General features: G+C 44.3%; 1 protein-coding gene across 1 annotated transcript in view; it reads right to left on the bottom strand.

Moving 5' to 3' along the window:
- Window positions 1–22,235, bottom strand: part of KLHL4 (kelch like family member 4) — a 605,202-nt gene that overhangs the window by 441,619 nt on the left and 141,348 nt on the right. Inside the window, exon 2 of the mRNA XM_077485270.1 lies at window positions 20,585–20,640. The gene's annotated coding sequence lies outside the window, so the exon portion shown is untranslated. The remainder of the gene's footprint in view (window positions 1–20,584; window positions 20,641–22,235) is intronic.

Below are 22,235 nucleotides of genomic sequence, written 5' to 3'. Positions count from 1 at the left end.
CGTTATGTCTATAAAATAAATTGGACTCATTTTTGCAACACAGTTTTATCTACAAAGTAAAAGAACATAAAAAGTTATGAATATCCCATGAATCCATTACAATTATCATCAGATCGCCTTCTCTGCGCCGTTAGACAGAGCAAAATAAAAAAATAAAAAAAATAAAAAAAATAAATAAAAATGAAATGTTCCCGTCTTGTCTCTATTTTGAGCGATTATAAGCTAACTTCTCCCGCAAATAAGTTTATGAACTTGAGTCATAAAAGAAAATCACAGTAAATGAGCGAGGCAACGGCGTTCCTGGACATTAGGCAAAACAATCAATCTCCTCTCACAACAACGCGGTGAAGCGAATCGGGGGAAATCCGTCAACTTTATAGCCCCCATTCCTGGAAATTATTTCACCTTTTTTCGGTGATACTGAATGATTGAAATATGAAAATGCACAGGAAGACATTTAATAAGGTGGCTGAGGATGAAAGAGGTGCCTCTCCACTGTAAATTATGTCCGTGACTTATTTAATAACACTTGCCTGATTTTTTTATTACATTTTTTTTTTTATCTCTATGCTATCAAGTTTTTTTACACATAGGGGTTGCAAAAACACCTAGACATCACTTTCAACCCTAAAAATAATTAAAATATATAAAAACAATTTATTTCATATTTTTTATGTAATTTTTATAATAATTATAGAATTTTATAGTAATTATAATAATATGTATATTTTTTTTTATTATTCTAATGTATTTTTTTTGTTAGGTATTTTTGCAATCCATATGACTATTAAACCTGATGGCACAGAAGTAGCAAAAAAAAAAAAAAAAAAAAACCCTTTCAACATTGAAATAAAAAAATAAGAAATAAAAAGTATTAGAATATATATATTTTTTTTTTGCTCTCTCTGTGCCAATAATGCGAGCTCCAGCCCCAACCCCCCCCCCCTCCCGATTTTATAGTAATTATAAATTTTTTTTTTTTTTTTTTTTATTATTCTAATGTATTTTTTTTGTTAGGTATTTTTGCAACCCATATGACTATTAAACCTAATGGCACAGAAGTAGCAAAAAAAAAAAAAAAAAAAAAAAAAAACCCTTTCAACATTGAAATTAAAAAATAAGAAATAAAAAGTATTAGAATATATATATATTTTTTTGCTACCTCTGTGCCAATAAAGCGAGCTCCAGCCCCAACCCCCCCCCCCCCCTCCCGATTTTATAGTAATTATAAGAATTTTTTTTTTTTTTATTATTCTAATGTATTTTTTTTGTTAGGTATTTTTGCAACCCATATGACTATTAAACCTGATGGCACAGAAGTAGCAAAAAAAAAAAAAAAAACCTTTCAACATTGAAATTAAAAAATAAGAAATAAAAACTATTAGAATATATATATATATATATATATATATATATTTATATTTATTTTTCTACCTCTGTGCCAATAAAGCAAGCTCCTGCCCCAACCCCCCCCCCCCCCCCCTCCCGATGTCAGCCCCCCAGCCAGTTCCCACTGCGCTTTCTGAATGGCCCGGCGGCTGTGGAGGGAAGAGGGGGCTGAACCTCCAAGAAAACTCGCCACGGCCTGTAAAAGCAATCCAGCAGCTGATTAGCTGCTAGGTTGGCTTTTACGTGGCAGGAAATCACCAGCTGAAAAGAAAGATATCTGGATGAAAGGGTTTAGGACTTTGAGTGAAGCATGCAGCTGGAGAGCAAGGAGGCACTGAAGGTTATCAAAATTAATTTTATTCCATAAATACAACATACATTACAGTACATCACTGGCACAGAGATACATTGTGACCCACACACCATCTAAAATTGAGTTGCATAATTTGTAATATGCGATATAAATACGTAAACATAAGATACAATTGTATATGACATCCCATACATTAGTGATAAAATAGTCACTGACTGTAAACATAAGGTAGCAGCATTGTTGGCTCAAACAACTGGATGTTTAAACCATGATTGTAGCATCTATATCTCGACGCGTTTCGTGACTGTCACTCATCAGGAGAAGACGCTGTAGGGATGTCTAAAAAAATTGAAAGGTGAACAGTGAGTAAACTGAACACACATAAGATGGGGAAGGGGGAATGATGGAACATTCACCCATACTTACAGGTCAACAATGAATGTGGAATGCGGCGGTGGATTCCATGGCGAAGCTGCGGACAATTGTCTCCCACGGCAAAAACAATGGCAAAGCAACGGGGAATCCTGAAGGGTGAGGTGTGACTGGGGGAGCGGACCCCACCAAAATCCATGTATGTGCATGGTTTGTGAATGGAAACATCTGTGAATGAATATAAAAGTGTGTATGAATATATGAGCAGTGTGTGAGATATTATTACCCTGTTTCCCCCAAAATAAGACCTAGCGTGATTGTCGGTGATGGCTGCAATATAAGCCCTACCTCCCAAATAAGTCCTAGTTAAAGTCCTTGTAGGTCTTATTTTCAGGGTAGGGCTTGTTTTCGGGGAAACAGAGTAGGGCTTATTTGGGGGGTAGGGCTTATATTGCAGCCATCACCGACAATCACACTAGGTCTTATTTTAGGGGAAACAGGGTATATTACTGGTAAGGCAGTAATCCAAATCTATTATTAGTGGAGGGGTCGGGTGGGCGTTCCTCTGCACGTCTACGACACGCCCCCAGCCCCGGACGCATGATGTCGATCCGCCGTCAGTGCGCAGGCTTCCTGGGCTTTACATTCGGCTCTTTGGATGAGTGTGTGTGTTTGGCGCCATTCGCTGGGTGGTTATCGCTCAGGTTGATGCCTTCCCTCTCTCCCATATCTGCCGGCGTGACGTTGGTGGCAAACAATGGCTGCAGTAGAGTATTCATCATATGACATCTTACAGGTGGGAAGTGTGGTGGGGGGAGAAAGGGAGACAGCAAAATATGTTTTTTATGGGTGACCTTCTGTTTTAATGCCCAGCTGCTGCACATATGTGTCCACAGTAATATGAGGTTGGCGGGCCCACAGGGTAGAGAGGAGCGATATCAGCGAATGTCTATTCGCTGATCTCCACTTCCCGCTAATGACCCAAAAGCGACGTATAAAACTTTTTTTTACCATTCCAGGTAATGGTGTCCCTTTTCCCAACCAGAAGTGGCGGCCCATCCATTAGGGGCGCCTTGGCTCCGCCCCCTCTCTCCACGCCAATCCCCCGTACGAATAATGGATAGATTCATGCATAGATCCAAAAAAAAAAAAAAACGAAAAGAGAAGACTCATGATTGGCCGTCGAGAAGGAGGAAGGAAACGGAAGCCAGAGCTGTTGCCACCCATGGAGAGCAGGAGAACGGGAGAGCCACTGTCTCCAAGAGCCCAAGAGAAGCGCTGCATAGAAGGGATAAGTGCACCAAACCCGCCCACCGATGGACTGATGGACCATCGGGGGGTGTGGTACTGAATGCCGCCCCCCCCTAAAGAAAATGACCACTGCCCACCACTGTCAACCAGTGTAGCCACGGGAAGAAGCTAATGGAGTGTGATCTGTGCTCCATTAGCTTCATTGGAGGGCAGGTGAATCATCAGGGGGGTCTTTTAGACCTCTGATGACTCGTTAAAGCAAACCTGTCACCTTAAAATGCATCCCATTGGGGACCTTTTTTTTTTCTCACCCCTATGTGATGGAAAAAAAGTTTAACTAAAAAATAGTGTAAAACAATTATAGTTACACCCAAGCACTTAAAATCCCCCCCTCCACCCCCCACCAAAAAAGCTTTGCACCATCAATGCAACAAACAACATTCAGCCTCCTGGCTCTTCTTGAGGCAGCTTTACTGCTCTGGGTACCTCTTCAGGATTATCCTAACCGTCAGTACCTTTTTGGTCCTCCTGACCATGAAACTCTCTCTCAGGCTCAGGCCTTGCTCTGCCCTGACCTGGACACCATGGGGCACACCAGCGCCTCTCACAGCTTCCTTCACACAGGAGGATGGGACACTGAGCTCTACCTCTGGTTCTCATATGAACCAGATATAGAGCTCAGTACCTTTTTGGTCCTCCTGACCATGAAACAAGTCTCAGTGTTTATGCACAGATGCTGCACTTCAGATCTGCATCTTCCTTACAGTTTCCTAGCTGTTCTGTCCCTTATGGACTCTCTCTCAGGCTCGGGCCTTGCTCTGCCCTGACCTGGACACCATGGGGCACACCAGCGCCTCTCACAGCTTCCTTCACACAAGAGGAAGGGGGCACTGAGCTCTACCTCTGGTTCTCGTATGAACCAGAGGTAGAGCTCAGTACCTTTTTGGTCCTCCTGACCATGAAACAAGTCTCAGTGTTTATGCACAGATGCTACACTTCAGCTCTGCATCTTCCTTACAGTTTCCTAGCTGTTCTGTCCCTTATGGACTCTCTCTCAGGCTCGGGCCTTGCTCTGCCCTGACCTGGACACCATGGTGCACACCAGCGCCTCTCACAGCTTCCTTCACACAGGAGGAAGGGGGCACTGAGCTCTACCTCTGGTTCTCGTATGAACCAGATATAGAGCTCAGTACCTTTTTGGTCCTTCTGACCATGAAACAAGTCTCAGTGTTTATGCACAGATGCTGCACTTCAGATCTGCATCTTCCTTACAGTTTCCTAGCTGTTCTGTCCCTTATGGACTCTCTCTCAGGCTCGGGCCTTGCTCTGCCCTGACCTGGACACCATGGTGCACACCAGCGCCTCTCACAGCTTCCTTCACACAAGAGGATGGGGCACTGAGCTCTATCTCTGGTTCCCATATGAAGCCAGCACACACCTGTGCCATCAGCGTGCTTGCTTCCTACAAAATCTGGTGTAAACCACCATTTTTTACGCAGTGGCACGGGGGTCACCCTGCTATAAAAGGTTAAAGCCCACCTAAAGTGCCATGGGCTGGCCGTGTGAAAAGGTTAATATATTTATATAAAATGATGACAGCCAAATATGAAGTTTTGCCTGCATGCCTCCATGTGCCAAGGTCCATATCCCACCATTGTGATGATAGGTATGAGGGCTCCTTTAACAAAGCCTAACTTCCCGAATTCTCCCCAGAAACCAGACTTTGCCATCATCTATAATAATACACATTAAGACCCCCCCCCCCCAACCCCTGTGATCCAGCAACAGCTCTACCCGCCAGCGCACCTCTCCACCATCATTTCGCCACATGCAAGTTTTTATCTTATTACACCTAAGTGCAGCTCGTCTCTTCCGAAATAACCGGCGACTTTATATCCAGAAGTACCATTCAAAGCCCTCCTGACCAAGTGGATGGTATTAGAGGAACAATAGAAGGAGATGGAACCAATCTGGAACTGGCTGTTCAGAAAATGATACCTTATTACAAATTATGAGCTTTGAAAACGTAGAGCGCTGCCACCATGCCGGGAAGATTTTACAAAAAGGAAAAAAAAATGCAATATGGAAAACGGAGAGGCTTTGAATAGAATTAAACTGGTAATCATTCCGCCCCGACAAAGGGCTAAAATACATTTATTGAATAGATTTCATAATCATACGTCTCGGCCTCTTCGGATTTGTGAGATGTCACTGCTAAAGCCTAACTCCGTGAATTGGACAAAAAACAGATCTTGTAGTACGCACCTCAACCCCCTCCCCCGCAAAAGTGGTTGTGAACCTCTTCAATGAAAAATGAACAAAGTATATCCTTCTATGGTGTGTAATTGCCTCAATCCAAAGCACTTAGTAGATACAGTGCCTTGCGAAAGTATTCGGCCCCCTTGAACTTTTCAACCTTTTTGCCACATTTCAGGCTTCAAACATAAAGATATAAAATTTTTATTTTTTGTGAAGAATCACCAACAAGTGGGACACAATTGTGAAGTGGAACGAAATCTATTGGATTTTTGAAATATTTTCAACTAATAAAAAAATGAAAAGTGGAGCGTGCAAAATTATTCGGCCCCCTTGCGTTAATACTTTGTAGAGCCACCTTTTGCTGCGATTACAGCTGCAAGTCGCTTGGGGTATGTCTCTATCAGTTTTGCACATCGAGAGACTGAAATTCTTGCCCATTCTTCCTTGCAAAACAGCTGGAGCTCAGTGAGGTTGGATGGAGAGCGTTTGTGAACAGCAATTTTCAGCTCTTTCCACAGATTCTCGATTGGATTCAGGTCTGGACTTTGACTTGGCCATTCTAACACCTGGATAAGTTTATTTGTGAACCATTCCTTTGTAGATTTTGCTGTATGTTTGGGATCATTGTCTTGTTGGAAGATAAATCTCCGTCCCAGTTTCAGGTCTTTTGCAGACTCCAACAGGTTTTCATCCAGAATGGTCCTGTATTTGGCTTCATCCATCTTCCCCTCAATTTTAACCATCTTCCCTGTCCCTGCTGAAGAAAAGCAGGCCCAAACCATGATGCTGCCACCACCATGTGTGACAGTGGGGATGGTGTGTTGAGGGTGATGAGCTGTGTTGCTTTTACGCCAAACATATCGTTTTGCATTGTGGGCAAAAAGTTGGATTTTGGTTTCATCTGACCAGAGCACCTTCTTCCACATGTTTGGTGTGTCTCCCAGGTGGCTTGTGGCAAACTTTAGACGAGACTTTTTATGGATATCTTTGAGAAATGGCTTTCTTCTTGCCACTCTTCCATAAAGGGCAGATTTGTGCAGTGTACGACTGATTGTTGTCCTATGGACAGACTCTCCCACCTCAGCTGTAGTTCTCTGCAGTTCATCCAGAGTGATCATGGGCCTTTTGGCTGCATCTCTGATCAGTCTTCTCCTTGTCTGAGCTGAAAGTTTAGAGGGACGGCCAGGCCTTGGTAGATTTGCAGTGGTCTGATACTCCTTCCATTTCAAAATGATGGCTTGCTCCTTGGGATGTTTAAAGCTTGGGAAATCTTTTTGTATCCAAATCCGGCTTTAAACTTCTCCACAACAGTATTACGGACCTGCCTGGTGTGTTCCTTGGTCTTCATGATGCTCTTTGCGCTTTCAACAGAACCCTGAGACTATCACAGAGCAGGTGCATTTATACAGAGACTTGATTACACACAGGTGGATTCTATTTATCACCATCAGTCATTTAGGACAACATTGGATCATTCAGAGATCCTCGTTGAACTTCTGGAGTGAGTTTGCTGCACTGAAAGTAAAGGGGCCGAATAATTTTGCACGCACCACTTTTCAGTTTTTTATTTGCTAAAAAAGTTTAAATTATCCAATAGATTTCGTTCCACTTCACAATTGTGTCCCACTTGTTGGTGATTCTTCACAAAAAATTAAAATTTTATATCTTTATGTTTGAAGCCTGAAATGTGGCAAAAGGTTGAAAAGTTCAAGGGGGCCGAATACTTTCGCAAGGCACTGTATATGCACTGACAAAAAATTAGTTAGTTTTCGTTTTAATTTAATTTGTTCTTTGTTTCAGAAATTCGAAAATTCGTTTAGTTCCGAATTTAGTTTTTTCATGAATTTTGACAAATTCAAACATTCAGAATTCGGAAATTCAAAAATTTGTAATTCGGAAATTCAAAAATTTGGAAATTCGAAAATCCAAATTTTAGAATTTTCGAATTTCCAAAATTTCAAATTTCCGAAATTCCGGAATATCGGAAATTTCATAAATTGAAAAAGTCAGAAATTTTGGAATTAACGAATTTGTCAAAATTCATTAAAAAACAAAATTCGGAACTAAACGAATTGCACGTGTCACTTAGCATGATTTCTGTCTGCTCTCTAATTCCTCTGCTACCTGCATGAGTCACCCCTGCCCTGTCTATTGTGACACCGACAATCCTGGGAGACATGTCCGCTCCCTCCAACCCCCCTTCCCACCAAAATGAAGCTGGATGGCCACAATCCAATATACCTTTATTGCGTGTGATAAAACCAGAACATTAGCACAGGATACAAACTAACAAGCACATCTAACGCGTTTCACACCTGACCCACCCCCTCTACTGCCTCAGCTGTGCATGATTCCCTATGAGACTGTGAGACAAATTACAATAGTAATGAAATGTAAATGAATCCGAAATAACGAATCAAAAATTTACGAACGAAATTCAAATTCAAAATGTTTTTAACTGGAATTCAGAAAGTTTTTGAATCAAATTCAAATCATTTTCGAAAAAAAAATTAAAAATTCCAAAGATAATAAAATAGAATAGAACATAAAGGAATAGAATAGAAAATAAAAGACTATAATATAATAGATTAAAACAGAACATAATACAAAATATAAAAATAGAATAGAAAAAAATAGACTAGAAAAAAAAGGGATAGCATAGAAAATAAAAGAATAGAGTAAAACAGAACAAAATCGAATGTAAAAAAACAAAACATTAGAATAGAAAATAAAGAAATAGAATAAAAAACAGAATCAAATAAAATAAAAAGAATATAACTATCTTCCGAAATTCGAATTTCAAATAGATTAAATTTGAATTTGAATAGAATAGAAAAGAGTAGAATAGAAAATAAAATAGAAAGAATATAACAATATAATGCTTTCCAAAATTAGATTTTTGAATAAAATAAATTTGAATATGAATAGAATAGAAAATAAAATAATAAAATACAATAAACTACAATAAAAGGAATATAACAATATAACTGTTTTACGAATAGAATAAATTTGAATAGAATAGAAAAGACACTAATAGAAAAGAAAATAATAGAATAGAAAAACAATGGAATAGAAAGAATATAACCATCTTCCAAAATTTGAATTTCAAATAGAATAAATTCAATTTCAAATGGATTTTGATTCGAATTTGAATGCAATTCAAATGGAATTTGAAAACTTTGAATCAATTGGAATAAATGAAATGAATTTCCGTAAAAAAATAAAATAAAACAAATTAAATTAATTTAACCAAACAAATTTATGTAAATAAATAATCAAAATAAAACGAAACACTTTTTAATTCTTTACATGTCTAGAGAGAGGAGTATCCTTTGCACTCAGGTCTCAGGTTACACTCAGCTTCCTGCTCTATGCTGTGCAGTGTGTGATGTCACATCCCCACCCCATGTATTCTGGAGCTAGAAAATGCTGGATATATTCTAGAATTTGAACAGCTGTATATAAGAAAAGACTGCAGATAAACAGATACAATTTATGTAGGAGGATTTGTTTTCATCTCTGTGTATCATCTGAGACCAGTCATCATCAGTACAATAAACAACATTAAAATTGATAACAACACAGATTAACATTGCAATAAGAGCGAGAGATCGTTGACCTTGCCCCTTTGATATTTACCTTTGGAAACCCATACCAACCATCAGCAGCAATTATCCAGCTCCGTAGGGTCACATCAGCTACATGGTTCATCATTAATTGAACACATTGGACAATCTATGACTTATCTCTTCTGGAATCCAACCGGAACCGAAAATGTGATTTCAAGAACTTCAGGTTTAAAACCTGAACAAAAAATTGGAAATGATTGTCAGCCCTTTACGGCACTCAACCCTCCACCTCACTACTGGACACGTGAGTGTGGTGGGGACCAGCCTGAGTTTATAGAATGTTGGAAGCCGATCTCCCAGAAAATTCAAGCCCCCTTTCCATACCGCTCTTCACCACCACCAGTCCCAACATTTAGCAGTGTTTTTTGTTTTTTCAAAAGAAACCGTTTACAAAGCAGTTTTTAGGTCACCCGGGTTCATCATAGGGCCCTCACCAGTTCCAGGAGTGGAGACCAGTGATCCAGTGCTGCAGTCTGTTCCCACCACCAACAGACTTATTGTGAAAACCACCTCAGTCTTCTGGAGCCTGAAAGAACCCCACCACATCACCAAGACAGCTATAGTGCAACCAAGGAAGGACCTTCCTTCTCTATAGTGAGAAAGAGAGAAGACTTGGAACCCAGCTCGTCACATGATTATGAATTTAGTTGGGTATGTTTGGAATTTTTTATTTTTTTTTGTTATTTCCTTTATTTATAGCAGTTTTTTGCTAAATGGGTTTGGTGGAATTGTTTGCCAGGGGGGATCCTTGGCCATAGTTGAACTTTAGCATTGAATGTTCTGCTGCCTGTTGGTCAGATTGAGGAGTTACAGCAAACTCTATGGCAGTGATGCTCAACCAGGGTTCATTGGAACCCTAAGGTTCCTCCAGAGGTTGTAGGGGTTTCTTCAGCATTGGGCCGTTCCCACCGACCCCATTGATCTTTTTAGCTATCTGTAAGGAGGTAATTCTTCCCAATGACCACAAGTGTAAGGACCATTCTTCCCACTGCCCATCACACTAATGAATCATGAGTAGTTTCATAGTTTCATAGTTAGTAAGGTTGAATAAAGACACCAGTCCATCCAGTTCAACCTGAGTGAGTGTCTACCCCTATCCCTGTACATTGCACACTCACATTGGTCCCTACCCTCAAGGAGCTCACAATCTAAGGTCCCCATTCATATACTAGGGCCAATTTTGGACAGAAGTCAATTAACCTACCTGCATGTCTTTGGAGTGTGGGAGGAAACTGGAGTACCCGGAGGAAACCCACACAGGCACAGGCAGAACATGCAAACTCCAGGCAGGTAGTGTCATGGTTGGGATTCAAACCAGCGACCCTTTTTACTGCTAGGTGAGAGTGCTAACCACTACACCACTGTGCCACCCTCTACACCACTGTGCCACCCATAAAGTAGTAGAGTAGAGTAGTAGATTTCTAATTTTTAGCCGCGGTTCCCTGAGACTGGAGAACTATTTCAAGGGTTCCTCTGTGTTGAAAAGGTTGAGAAAAGCTGCTCTATGGGTATCCTCTAGACCAGTGGTCTTCAAAATGTGGCTTGGGGGCAGCGAGGACATGGCACAACTGGTTAAATGGTGTAGTACAAACAACCTGTTCCATAATGTAAGCAAAACAAAGGAGGTTGTGATGAATTTCAGGAAAAATTTTGTTTATCACCCCCTCACTGAACATCGACAGTTTGACTGTGGAGAGAGTAAGCACATTAAATTCCTGGGAGTGCACATCTCAGAGGATCTTATCAGGACAACCAACATCACCTCACTAACCAAGAAGGCACAACAGCGCCTATATTTTCTCTGCCGCCTTAAAAAAAACAGTCTCCCTCCACCCATCCTTACTACATTCTATAGGGGAACCATTGAAAGCGTGCTCACCAGCTGCATCATTGTCTGGTATGGGAACTGCAGTTCTGCTGACCGCAAGACCCTGCAGCGGCTAGTGAAGACGGCTGAAAAGACTATTGGTGTCTCTCTCCCCTCCATCCTGGACATTTTCCATACACGATGCTCCAGCAAAGCTACCAGTATCGTGACGGATCCTACCCATCCCACCCACAGTCTCTTCCAGCTCTTGCCATCAGGTAGAAGGTACCGGAGTATAAAAACCAAGACTGCTCAACGGTTTTTTTCTCCCAGGCTGTGACCACCCTCCACTCTTTGAGGCTGGGTTCACACTGCTGCGGTGATGAGATCGGATGCGATTCGCACCGCACTGCAGTGCAAATCACATCCGATCTCTGTGCGATGCGAGTTCAGCCATACAGATAGTATGGCTGAATTCGCATCGCATCCGGCCCAAACTCGCACCGGACCCTTTTTTTGGTCCGCAGCACAATCGGATCGCATGGGTGTTCACACCATGCGATCCGATTCCTGTCCGAGTTTTCAGATCGCACTGCGATATGCTAACTGATCTGGGGGGTGTCATTAATGGGGGTGTAATTAAATTTAGTTCACTGACACTCCCAGCAGTTTGCATAGGGCAGTGTGAACTGCCGCCGGGAGGCATGCGATGCGGGAACCCGCAGCGGATTCGCAACGTTCCCGCATCGCTGCAGTGTGAACCCAGCCTTAAACCTCTTCTACAAACTATATATTGTGACCAGGAAAGTCTCACTTCCCCTCCTTTTTACTCTTGAATATGCACTAGACACTTTTTATAAACACTTTCTGCTACAAAGACTTTTAGCCCTTGTACACACGGTCAGAGATTTCAACAACCAAATCCGTCGGATTTCGTCCGTCGGGTTTAGTCCGACGGATTGTGTCCCAAACTGTTGCATACACACGGTCGGACTAAGTTGTCGAAAAATCCGATCGTTCAGAGCGTGATGACATAATTTCGTTACGATGGGACTACATTCAGGCTAGTAGCCAATAGCTTTGATGTAGGAATTTGATCTGAGCATGCGTGGCACTTTGTCCGATCAAATATCTCTACACATGATCGGAGTATGTCTGATTGAATCAGTTGGTCGGAAAATATTTCCAACAAGTTGGAAAATTGGGTCCGACGGATATTCAGACGGAATCAGTCCGATGCATACCACACACGGATTATCCACACACGGATTATCCAACAACACGGTCCGATAGGACACATTCCGATGGATTCTCCGACCGTGTGTACAAGGGCTTAGAAATATACAGTATGTGTATTTCCCTTCTCATTGGCCTGCCTCTCCATAGGCTACCCCCTCTTCAGTCTATCATAAATGCTGCTGCCAGACTTATCCATCTTACCAACTGCTCAGTATCTGCCAACCCTCTCCTCCAATCCTTACACTGGTTCCCAATTAAAAATTCAAAATACTAACCACAACATACAAAGCCATTCACAACTCTGCCCCGAGCTACATCACCAACGTTGCCTCCAAATATCACCCTAATCCTCCTCTCCGCTCTTCTCAAGACCTCCTCCTCTCAAGCTCTCTCGTCTCCTCCTCCCATGCTCGTCTCCAGGATTTCTCCAGAGCCTCTCCCGTCCTCTGGAACTCGCTACCTCCACTGGCCCGGCTATCCCCTACTCTCGCTACCTTCAGGCGATCCCTGAAAACTCATCTCTTCAGGAAAGCCGATCACCTCTCCAGCTAATCTTCTACCACTTCCATCAGCTCCTTCCACACAGTTAAAACCTTTTGTACCACCTGCTCCACTCTATTAGATTGTAAGCTCTCCTGAGCAGGGCCCTCTTAATCCTCTTGTATTTTATTGTATTATAACTGTATTGTCTTCTTTTTATATTGTAAATCACTGCGTAAACTGTTGGCGCTAAATAAATCCTGTATTATAATAATAATAATAATGTAGAGTAAGGCCGCGTACACACGCGGGGACTGTTTGCCCAACTTTGTCCGCTGAACAGTGTTTCGGCGGACAGTCCGCTCGTGTGTGGGCTTTCAGCGGACAGTTTCAGCGAACAGTCCGCTGAACAAGGTTTTTCGGAAATTCCGAAAAACTGTCCGCTGAAACTTTGTTTCAGCGAACAGTCCCCTCGTGTGTAGGCTTGTTCGTCAAACTAAGTTCCGCGCATGCTCAGAAAGGATTTACACGCCGAAAGTTATAATGCAGTGTATAGGACGTCGTATTTTTCGTCCCGTCGTACGTGCCGTTCACGTCATCGCGCACGGTTTCAGCAAACTGTTCGTTCGTCGTGTGTGGCCATGTCCGTCCATGCTAATTTTGAGCGGACTGTTTGCCGAAACTGTTTGACGGACAAAGTTGGGCGAACAGTCCCCGCGTGTGTACGCGGCCTTACATAGTTCCCAGATGTTTATAGCTTTATAATATATATTTTTTTTGTTCTTCACTATGTTTATAATTATGTTTAATTTGTATGTAGCACCGTTGCCCTGTGAGAAACATCATTTCCTTCTACCGTATGTCCTCACATGTAGTAGAACAGCCTTTCTCAACCTTTTCAACACAGAGAGAGGAACCCTTGAAATAGTTCTCCCGTCTGGAGGAACTAAAATTTTGAAATCTACAACTCATGATGAAACAGTGTGATGGTCAGTGGGAAGAACGGTCCTTACACTTGTGGTCATTGGGAAGAATTACCTCCTTACAGATAGCTAAAAAGAGCAATGGTGTCGGTGGGAACTTATCCGAGAGGCAGAAATTGCCCAATGCTGAAGGAACCTTCAGAGGAACCCTGGCTGAGAATCACTGTAGTAAAATGACAATAAAGCTTGCCTTGACAATTTGCTTGCCTTTATCTGGTCCTTGAAGCACTATCCCCTCCCCCTTCCAATGATAGAGGCACTATTCCTCCAACTGACACCAACAATAGGGCATTATTTCTCCCACTGACACTAAGGATTGGGCACTATTCCTCCCATTGACACCAATGGCAGGGCACTAATCCTTGCACTGACACCAACAATAAGAATATTTTTACTCCCACTAATGTCTGGGACATTTTCTTTTCCCACTGGCCACGGTCCGGCACCCTTGAAGTCTGAAGTACAGTACTCTTGCCCTTTGTTTAGAAAGTTTGGAGACCCCTGCTCTAGATGACTAATGTTGGAAGGAGAAACCATTGACTTGATTGAATTTTTCCAGCTAATCGTTGTAACTTCTTTAAGAAAACAACAGCGTCAAAGGAAATGTGTTCAATGCATTGACATGCATGCTCAACCAAAGTGATTGTACTACAGGCAATACCCCGAGTTCCGAACATTAAACTTACGTACGATTCTGTGTGATGTCACTTTCGGCCACTTGTGCTCCACGCTGGTCCCGGAAACCACCAGGCGGCCATCTTGCTGCTCACTGCAGGCTGCCACCTACTGTCAACAACCATTGCATGACCAGAAGCAGGTGGAACTTGTGGAACTGGTGAGATACTTTTTTTATTATAACAATCCCAGCTATATCTGTTGTCCCCCAGGCTGGATGAACATTGCATTGTGCATTACTTTGCGCCCACTACTATTGGAAGTATGCCATACCTTCCACCTGTAACTTACTGCCTTTTACATAGTCAATAAAGCTTTTTTTTTCCTGTCATTTATGCTGCTTGGTCCTGAATGTAACTATGCTTCTAGGTCTCTTTAAGCCTGGTGTCTCCATTGAAGCTTTATCACTAATCCTTGTTTCCACGACAACCCAAAAAAGGTTAAAAATCCAATTGTCATAGGGATAGAAAGTGAGGCGAACTCTTCTGAACAGGAGTACAGACAGCAAAACAATGTTACAGGGGTGTTAACCCTTCCCTATGCTATCCAAATCTTAAAGTGATATTAAAATAACAAATATGTCACGCTCGCCTGCTCGGTGCAGTGTTTTTTGTACAGAACAACCCTGATCCTTTTCTTCATATGTCCCCCACTGGCGCTCCTTGCCCACCCCTCCTGCCAAGTGCCCCCCTCCCTCAGCATGTAGCTTGCTATGGGGCACCCAAGCGGTCTCGTTCATGAGCCACAGCTATGCGTGTAGATTCACAAACAGAGACGTGGCTTAGCCCCACCTCCTCTCTCTCCTCATTGGCTCACTGGCTGTGATTGACAGAAGCAGGAACCAATGGTGTGATGGAAACCATCTCACACCCAGCTTGGTTGCTTCTGTCAGTAATCCTCGTCCTCCTCGTCTGGACATAGGAACCAGATATTATAGCGGACAATCCAAGACTAGCCGACAATAGCTTAGATAGAAACTGGAACTGTTTACTGAAAACTCCCACAGAATTTATAGTACACCAAATCAGGTGAGACTGATCACATAATTGTATGCAAAGGAAACTGTATACAGGAATATAATTAACATAACTAAGGAACAACCAACGTATACTATATGCTAATCCACATCTAGCAACTAATAGATGACAGTGATTTAGTTAACCCGTAAGCTAATCAACATAAACATACGTAGCACCCTGGTGTTTACACAGGGTTGCTCACAAATTTAGTTTGCCAGGTAGTAATTGTCCTTGCTAATTGTTAGAAGATCCACTGATTCCTCTCTAATTCTGGAATTGCTGCACCTTTTCTCTTCTGTCACTAGGTGGCACTGTGGCCAGTGACATTAGATTGACAGGGATTTAGCAAAGTGAGATTATGAATGAATGGGCGTCTCACCCATATGGCAGATGTTTCTTTAGTCCCTTGGCCTGCTGGGAGAGAATATTTATTTGGGTGGAGTCAGGTGATCAGGGTTCTGTGCCACCTGGATGGCTGTCTGGGTGGACGTGTGTTGTGTCATGCCATAAGCATGCGGCCTATCCCAGGGGATACCTGGCTGCTAGGCTGCCTAGGCCTATCCAGGAGCGGAAGAAGCAGCGTAGGGTTGGGACTGCAGGATTGGATTCCAAACGAGTTTCAGAGGTTCTGCCGGATGGGGAACCAGTTGTGGTCTGAAGTAAAGGGTAAGCAGTCGCCATTAAGGAACCATCCACCTTATTACCAGAGACTACTGTGAGTAAGTCTGAAGAAGTACCAGAGCAGTCTTCTCACCAGCGGTGAAGAAGTGGGAAAGCTTCAGCAAGTGCCAAGCCAGGGATCCAACAGGTTAGCGGGGGTGAGGCTTGAGGAGTATACAGCTGTGGAAGAGCTCAGGAGATCCAGCGGGTGGCTGGAATCTGGAAATCTAGTGAGAGGCTTGGAGCTCAGTGAGTGAAAACCTACAGTGGGATACTGTGAGATAAGAGAAGAACTATTCTGCGTTACCAAGAGTTATGTACGACTACCGTTAGTGACTGTTTTAAGTCCAGTTGATATAGAAGAAAGCAGTCCTACCTATACAGATGTGGCATCCGGCTGGAGGCCTTTCCCTGTATAGCGGTCTACCTAGAAGTCTCGGAGTCTGCCAATTACCATTGCATCTACCTAAGCCCTTGTACACACGGTCGGAGATTCCGACAACCAAATCCGTCGGATTTTGTCCGAAACTGTTGCCTATACACGGTCGGACAAAGTTGTCGAAAAATCCGATCTTTCAGAACGTGATGACGTAATTTCGTTACGATGGGACTACGTTCAGGCTACTAGCCAATAGCTTTGATGTAGGAATTTGATCTGAGCATGCGTGGCACTTTGTCCGATCGGAATTCTCTACACATGATCGGAGTATGTCCTATCGGACCAGTTTGTCGGAAAATATTTCCAGCAAGTTGGAAAATTTGGTCCGACGGATATTCCGACGGAAACAGTCCGATGCATACCACACACAGTCGGATTATCCGACAACACGGTCCGATAGGACACATTCCGACGGATTCTCCGACCGTGTGTACAAGGGCTTAGGGTGTCCTGGTCCTAACCCGCTCTCCCACAGTTTTTATTAATACGGCGTACACACGATCAAACAAGCGGGTGGAAAAGTCCGGCAAACTGAAGTCCGATGGACAATCCCCCCGTGTGTAGCCTCCGGCATACTTTTTTGACCCGAATGTACGGCGGACTTAGAAAGTAGTTTTGCACTCCAATCTTCCCGCCGGACTTGCATTTCGGCGGACAATCCGGCCGTGCGTATGCCATACTTTTCGAGCGGGTGTCCAGGTAGGCGGGGCCCGCGAAGGAGACGCCTTGGGGGTCCCCCCAGGTCCACATCAGACCCTTGTCTGAGCACGCTACCCGGCCGGCCAGGAAAGGAGGGGACGAGCGAGCGGGCCCCCCCCCCCCCTCCTGAGCCGTACCAGGCCTCAACATGGGGGGTGCCTTGGGGAAGGGGGGCCGCGTGGCCCCCCTTCTCCCCCAAAGCACCTTGTCCCCATGTTGATGAGGAGAAGGGCCTCTTCCCGACAACCCTGGTCGTTGCTAACAAGGTGGACTGCACATAATACTAGTAGACAGACAGAAACAATGGGTGACCCAATTAACAATATGAGAGACACAAACTTGAGTATTCTGTCCACTAGACAAGTCATCAAAGGACATAAAATGTCCCCGCAGTCGGATACAGTGGAATTAAGTTATCTTCACAGACCCCTTGAGGATTATGGTTGATAAATATTTCTGTCCCAAGTGAAGGAGCCTTTTCAACCCAGTCTGCAGAAGGGGCACCTTATTCCCTCTGACCATTAGCCTGTACAAGAATAATATTATAATACTTCCCATCCACTCCAGAAGGGAAGCGGTATTGTCTTTATTCAGAGAAGTAATCCAAGCCTCACTCCCAGTGTCCATTAAAGTGGAAGTAAACCCTGATTGGTTTACTTCCTCTTTCGTTCCCTGCAAAGGTAAAGCATAATGGACTACTGTGCATCGCACAGCGATGACGTCACTCCCGCGCATGTGCACGGGAGCCGACACTCGCGGCATATTGACGCGATCTGCGGCTTATCCAGTGCGCCTGAGCGTCGCTGTCTACGGTGCATGCGCCGTAGACAGTGGTGGCTGTCTTCAGGTAAATATCTCCTAAACCGTATAGGTTTAGGAGATATTTCTTGGACCTACAGGTAAGCCTTAATCTAGGCTTATCTGTAGGTCAAAGTGGTTTGTAAGGGTTTACAACCACTTTAAGTGGTGGTCCATCATTAGAGAATGATCTGCTCTCTCCATGGCCCACAATCAGTGGGTGGGAGGCTTGCCCCTAGTCCTCTCCAAAAGTCCCTATCCTGATTGAGTCCCCCGGAGAGCCAAGGCTCTTGTGCACATCACTGGAGGAAGATAGGGCTCAGGTAAGTACTGGGGGAGGGGGGGGGGGGGGGGGGGGCTGCTGCACAGAGAAGGTTTTATACCTTCATGCATAAAATGCACTGAGATCTTGTTCAAGCTGTATCAGCTAGAGCTACCACTGGCACTTTACCCAAGGGAAAACAGCATACACTCACTAGAACCCCAAGCTCAGGTCAGTACCCACAATGTCTCAGGATAGCCAGAGTTTCCACCAGATACTCTTCAGTGAGGGAGACATCAATGCCACAGGACATTCAGATCCTTTCCAAATTCCACTGGGCACTCTTCTGTGAGCTCTCCAAACCAGGTCCCTTGTTGAAATCCCTTGATTAGCTCCAAAAACATCAAGGAATGTTTGGTATGGATGAGATCTAGATGAACATTAACAGCAGGCTCCAGCAAACTTGCCTCCGGTGGAGCAACAGCCTGGGAATTTTTCCAGACACACAAGATCAGGGCTGCTCCAGGTTCCAGGCTATTTCAGTGGAAAGAATGGTGTCTCATTGTTGGTGTCAGTGGGAGGAATGGTGTCTCATTGTTGGTGTCAATGGAAGGAATGGTGTCTCATTGTTGGTGTCAGTGGGAGGAATGGTGTGTCATTGTTGGTGTCAGTGGGAGGAATGGTGTGTCATTGTTGGTGTCAGTGGGAGGAATGGTGTCTCATTGTTGGTGTCAGTGGAAGGAATGGTGTCTCATTGTTGGTGTCAGTGGAAGGAATGGTGTCTCATTGTTGGTGTCAGTGGGAGGAATGGTGTCTCATTGTTGGTGTCAGTGGAAGGAATGGTGTCTCATTGTTGGTGTCAGTAGGAGGAATGGTATCTCGTTGTTGGTGTCAGTGGAGGGGATGGTGTCTCGTTGTTGGTGTCAGTGGGAGGAATAGTGTCTCATTGTTGGTGTCAGTGGGAGGAATGGTGTCTCGTTGTTGGTGTCAGTGGAAGGATTGGTGTCTCATTGTTGGTGTCAGTGGGAGGAATGGTGTCTCATTGTTGGTGTCAGTGGAAGGAATGGTGTCTCATTGTTGGTGTCAGTAGGAGGAATGGTATCTCGTTGTTGGTGTCAGTGGAGGGGATGGTGTCTCGTTGTTGGTGTCAGTGGAGGGGATGGTGTCTCGTTGTTGGTGTCAGTGGGAGGAATAGTGTCTCATTGTTGGTGTCAGTGGGAGGAATGGTGTCTCGTTGTTGGTGTCAGTGGAAGGAATGGTGTCTCATTGTTGGTGTCAGTGGAAGAAATGGTGTCTCATTGTTGGTGTCAGTGGGAGGAATGGTGTCTCATTGTTGGTGTCAGTGGGAGGAATGGTGTCTCATTGTTGGTGTCAGTGGGAGGAATGGTATCTCATTGTTGGTGTCAGTGGGAGGAATGGTGTCTCATTGTTGGTGTCAGTGGGAGGAATGGTGTCTCATTGTTGGTGTCAGTGGAAGGGATGGTGTCTCGTTGTTGGTGTCAGTGGGAGGAATAGTGTCTCATTGTTGGTGTCAGTGGGAGGAATGGTGTCTCGTTGTTGGCGTCAGTGGAAGGAATGGTGTCTCATTGTTGGTGTCAGTAGGAGAAATGGTATCTCATTGTTGGTGTCAGTGGAAGGAATGGTGTCTCATTGTTGGTGTCAGTGGGAGGAATGGTGTCTCATTGTTGGTGTCAGTGGGAGGAATGGTGTCTCGTTGTTGGTGTCAGTGGGAGGAATGGTGTCTCATTGTTGGTGTCAGTGGGAGGAATGGTGTCTCATTGTTGGTGTCAGTGGGAGGAATGGTGTCTCGTTGTTGGTGTCAGTGGGAGGAATGGTGTCTCGTTGTTGGTGTCAGTGGGAGGAATGGTGTCTCATTGTTGGTGTCAGTGGGAGGAATGGTGTCTCATTGTTGGTGTCAGTGGGAGGAATGGTGTCTCATTGTTGGTGTCAGTGGGAGGAATGGTGTCTCATTGTTGGTGTCAGTGGGAGGAATGGTGTCTCATTGTTGATGTCAGTGGGAGGAATGGTGCTCCAAGGGCCGGATAAAGGCAAGCAAAGAACCACATCCGGGCCCACGGGCCGCAGTTTGGAGACCACAATCCTACACAATTCAAAAACACTCCATAGAGGTAATAGGTATACAAACAGGCCCTGGAGAAGTGAAAATAGATTGTAAGCTCCTTTGATCACACAGCGGGACTTGCCCTGTGCTCTCTGTAAATTGCTTCAGAACATGGTGTTGCCACACGAATTAATAAAGAATAAAAAAACAAATAAGATATAAAAATAAAAGAATGTTTATTTTCCTACCTCAGCTATTGTTGCCGATATTTCTGATCCTCTTGAGCAGCATAAATGTCCGGGATCTGAAGGATAAAAAAAGTGATGGTTGTCACCGACTGATTATGGGATGTCAGTATTGCTGATCATGGCGGGATGTTTTCTTTGAGTGTTGGGTCTGGACACGGGGAGGACCACAATCCGCAGACGTGGATACACACGGGTCAGTCATCTGTCACCACTACACACCACTTCACAATGTCCACTTTGTTATCAAAGGCAAACTATGGTTTGGTTAGCAATTCATAGAACATGTAATTGCTACATATACTATATTGCCAAAAGTATTGGGACGCCTGCCTTTACACGCACGTGATCTTTAATGGCATCCCAGTCTTAGTCCGTAGGGTTCAATATTGAGTTGGCTCCGCCCTTTGCAGCTATAACAGCTTCAACTCTTCTGGGAAGGCCGTCCACAAGGTTTAGGAGATGTGTCTATGGGGAAAGTTTGACTGTTCTTCCAGAAGAGCATTTGTGAGATCAGGCACTGATGTTGGATGAGAAGGCCTGGCTCGCAGTCTCCACTCAAATTCATCACAAAGGTGTTCTATCGCGTTGAGGTCAGGACTCTGTGTAGGCCAGTCAATTTTCTCCACCCCAAACTCGGTCATCCATGTCTTTATGGACCTTGCTTTGTGCACTGGTGCTCAGTCATGTTGGAAGAGGAAGGGGCCATCCCCAAACTGTTCCCACAAAGTTGGGAGCATGGGGAGGACTTTGGTGAAATATCAGGGGTCTAAAAAGACAGAGAAAGGGACTGAGGACAGATTTATCAGACCCTCTCTCTGAAGCCTCAGCTGCACAGAATGAATGAACAGGTATAGCTCTGTACAGTGCTACCCGTTCATTCATAAACTGAAGCATAGTAAACACAGTTTACTATGCCCCAGCTACCAATTAAGAAAAGAAAAGCAAAGTTAGTGATTGGTACTGATCACTGATTCTATTGGTTAAGACAAGGAAGGGGCAGGTAAATGACACACCGGCCCCTTCTCCGCTCTCAAATCTCAAAGACAGATTCCCCCACAGCAGCCAACAGAAGGTGGGAGGGGGGGAAATCCGGCAGTGCTGCGGGGAGCGCAGGGGCGGGGGGTGCAGGGAAGTACACAAGGGCCCAGGGCAGCAGGACAGGGATAGGGAGCCAGTGGGAGCGGCATGTGGAGAAACTGATGCTCCTCGAATTCTCTCTTGCTGCCGCTGAATGTCTGCAGGACGGAGAGAAGGAGAAGTGGGCATTCAGCAGCTGCATAGTTTCTCTACATGCCACTGCCCTCCTATCCAGTTGTACGGGGAGGGGAACTGTATGGGCCCCCTGGAGCATGGGGCCGGGTCGCAATTGTGACCCCTGCGACCCCTGTATGTAGGCCCCTGCATTGGCATACTCCAGGACTAGTGTAACTTTAACAGAGGCCACTTTGTATCAGCAGTTAACCTTCTCCAGATAGGCCTCTAGAGCAGGAAAAGTAGACATACATCTTCAGGGGGTTCTTACACAGGAAACAACCCTGAGTTAGCAATCTGGAACAAAGAAGAGGTACCGTCTGAATCGAAGAAGAGGTGCAGTCTCTCTAGGGGCTCTCACTCTCTAGCCTCTACTCGCTGTGTCCCTGTATACATAGAT

The sequence above is a fragment of the Lithobates pipiens genome, unplaced genomic scaffold (assembly GCF_037356315.1).
Source record: "Lithobates pipiens isolate NorthernLeopardFrog02 unplaced genomic scaffold, aLitPip1_a1.2 Scaffold_1, whole genome shotgun sequence".
Taxonomy (NCBI): domain Eukaryota; kingdom Metazoa; phylum Chordata; class Amphibia; order Anura; family Ranidae; genus Lithobates; species Lithobates pipiens.
Note: the sequence above shows the minus strand (reverse complement) of the source record. Positions and strands in the feature narration are given on the sequence as shown.